We start from the raw sequence: 3480 nt of genomic DNA, 5'->3' as shown, positions 1-3480 counted from the left end.
GTTTCCTCCTCCTCACCTTTCTCCTCCTCGCCCTCAGTCCTGTGTCCCGTCTTCCTGGCCGTCCTGACCAACCCCTCGTCAGCCCTCTTGGGCTCTGGGCACCCTTTGCAGGCAACAAGAGGGCAGGCTTGCCTGGCAGGATGCACTGGGTCAGAGCCTCCCAGAGGGGAGGCCCAGCATGGTGGGTCTGGGGAGGGGCCACGGGCTTGTGGTCTTGAGGCCCGGTCCCTCTGGACCCTGGCTTCTTCAGCTGGGGTGATGGATGGCAGTGCCCCCCTCCAACCCAGAGCTGGCAGGAGGATGTGTGCAACATACAGAGGGGTGGAGGGACTTCCACCCATCGTGGTCCAGTGGTTAGAATCCACTTTTCAACGCAGGGGCCGCTGGTTCAATCCCTGATTGGCGAACAGAGATCACACAGGCTGTGGGGCAGCTAAGCCCAGGAGCTGTAACAAAGATCACGCGTGGCATGACTAAGACCTGATGCAGCCATGTGTTCTGTGAAAACAAGGAGTCGAGGGGTCTTCCCAGGTGGTCCATTGGTTAAGAATTCATGCTTTCATTGCAGAGAACATGGATTCAGTCCCTGGTTGGGGAACTAAGATCCTGTAGTCTATGAGGCATGTAGGTGTGTATGTGAGTCACTCAGTCGCTACCAGGGCCTCTCTGCGACCCCATGGGCTGTAGCCCCCCAGGCTCCTCTGTCCGTGGGATTTCCCAGGCAAAAATACTGGAGTGGGCTGCCATTTCCTTCTTCAGGGGATCTTCCCAACCCAGGGATTGAACCCCAGTCTCCCGTATTGCAGACAGATTCTTTACCACCTGAGCAACCAGGGAAGCCAAGGCCAAAACATAAATGGTGGAGGAGGCACACCAAGTCTCCCAGCCTCACGGCCCACGTCCACGCTTCCCTGGAGGGAAGGCCAGAAGCCCCAGAGGCACTGCTCCATCTGTCAGAGGCAGGGGAGGGAGCGGCCTTGGCAGCACAAGGACGGGGGGTGTGGGGAGGGGAGCGCAAGCAGCAGGAACCCTTTGCCCAGGAAAGGAGGGCAGGGCCCAGCCTCCTCCTCCTCCTGATCCAGCACGTGGACCTCTGTCAGTGGGCAGTCTGGTGTGCGTGTGCTTCCAGCCGGCCCTGGGCCAGGCCAGTCCCCACTGGGGGTGGGGGGACAGCCGGAGGAGGGCCAGTGCCAGAAGGCGGACTCAGTGTCACTGGCATGACATCAGGATGTGAACCGGGGCTGCCTGGGAAACCAGGGCAGGCTCCCCGGAGAGCTGCTCCAGCTTCGAGCCTGGAAGGAGCTCGGGAAAGGTTCAGGCTCACCCTGTGTCGAGAGTGGCCTCTATGTGACACTCTGCCCTGCTCCTCTGTACCCTCCGCTTCTCCCACTGCTGCTGCTGCTAAGTCACTTCAGTCGTGTCCGACTGTGTGACCCCATAGACGGCAGCCCACCAGGCTCCCCCGTCCCTCGGATTCTCCAGGCAAGAACGCTGGAGTGTGTTGCCATTTCCTTCTCCAATGCATGAAAGGGAAGTGTGAAAATGAAGTCGCCCAGTCGTGTCCAACTCTTAGCAACCCCATGGACTGCAGCCTAGCAGGCTCCTCCGTCCATGGGATTTTCCAGGCAAGAGTACTGGAGTGGGGTGCCATTGCCTTCTCCGGCTTCTCCCACAGCTCTAATCAATTGATGATGGCTGCCTCGAGCTCAGTTAAGACTCCTGAGACCTCAGATTGATTACCAATGTCTGCCATGGCACTTGCAGAAGGCTAAGTAGTGGAGTGATTTTCAACCCTGGGTGTGCTTTAAAATCATATTAAAAGTGCTCGAGGGACTTCCTTGGTGCAGTGGTTAACAGTCTGCCTTCCAAAGCAGGAGACACAGCTTAGAACCCTGGTGGGGGAACTAGATCCCACATGCTGCAATTAAGACCTGGCACAGCCAAATAAATTAATTTTTTAAAGCCTGAAGAACACATTCTTTAGAAGTGGAAGAAGATACCCCTCCTTCCATCTAATCCCCGGGTATCTGTTAAGCACCTACTGTGTGCCATGCCCTGGTGCAGTCCCCGGGGTTACAGCATCAACCAACATAGCTAGAGCTGTGTTTGGCACAAACTCCTTTCTTTTCATCACCTTCCAGATCGAATCTGCCTTGGAGAACTCTTCTCATGCTTCTTAGGCAGCAGTGTCCCAGGTGCTTGGCAAAGGGTCTGGTACATAGTTTCGGGATCTCAACATATTTACTAAATGCTCACTTGATGAAAAACCTTGTGGTCCAGGTATTGGCGACTTGACTGTGAACAAAGGAGATCCAGTCACTGCCTTCATGAGGTTTGCAGTCTGCACGTGCACGTGTGTATGTCCTCTTTCTGCCTGGAAGCAGGTGACAGAATATTATTCAAGGTGGCCAGGACAGCTGGCCAATTCATGTCTTCTGGAAATACCATACAGAGTCCCCACACCCTTCATGCTCTTCTAAGGACAAATATGTATATACATGAATCCCAGAAGACATTATCCTTTCTCCAGCACTTACTATCACATCAGTCAAGGAATTTATTCTCCCCCAGCCTCCGTTTCGTTTTCTATAAATTGGGGTAATAAACTTCTTTCCAGGGTTGTTGCAAGAGTTTATTGAGATAAATTCATAAAGGATATCTTGGCACAGAGTAAGTGCTCAATACATGTTGAATAAATGAAGGTAGGGAAACAAGAATAGGGTAGCTGTGAGGATTCAATGAGATCATCAGCCAACATGACTGGCATAAAGTCAGCTTTCAGTAAAGAAAGAAAAAGTGAAATGTTAGTCACTCAGTCCTGTCTGATTCTCTGGGACCCAATGGACTGTAGCCCTCCAGGTTCCTCTGTCCATGGAATTCTCCAGGCAAGAATACTGGAGTGGGTAGCCATTCCTTTCTCCAGGGGATCTTCTTGACCAAGAGGTCAAACCCAGGTCTCTGGCATTGTAGACAAATTCTTTACCATCTGAGCCACCAAGCCTTTTTCAGTAGATAAGGTGAAGGTTATTTGCCAGGACAGATAGCTAGAACTGTTTCCTTGGGGTAAGCAGAATGCATTTCACCACTTTAAAGGTGATGGGAGAGAATCCCCTGGTGGTCCAGTGGTTAGGACTAGCACTTTCACTGCCTAGGGTCTGGTTCAATGCCTGATGGGGGAACTAAGATCCCATAAGCAGCACTATGAGGCAAAAAAAAAAAAAAGTTTTAAGTGATGTGATTAAAATAATAAACTATGGCGCTATCTTGTTTGGGTTCCAACACTGCGGCTTCTAACTGATCTTAGACAAATTACTTTGTGCCTCAATTTCTTGATTGGTCAAACATACTATGTACCTCTGTCTGCTGCTGTTGCTGCTAAGTCACTTCAGTCGTGTCCGACTCTGTGTGACCCCATAGACGGCAGCCCACCAGGCTCCCCCGTCCCTGGGATTCTCCAGGCAAGAACACTGGAGTGGGTTG

The sequence above is a fragment of the Ovis aries genome, chromosome 14 (genome assembly GCF_016772045.2).
Source record: "Ovis aries strain OAR_USU_Benz2616 breed Rambouillet chromosome 14, ARS-UI_Ramb_v3.0, whole genome shotgun sequence".
NCBI lineage: Eukaryota > Metazoa > Chordata > Mammalia > Artiodactyla > Bovidae > Ovis > Ovis aries.
Note: the sequence above shows the minus strand (reverse complement) of the source record.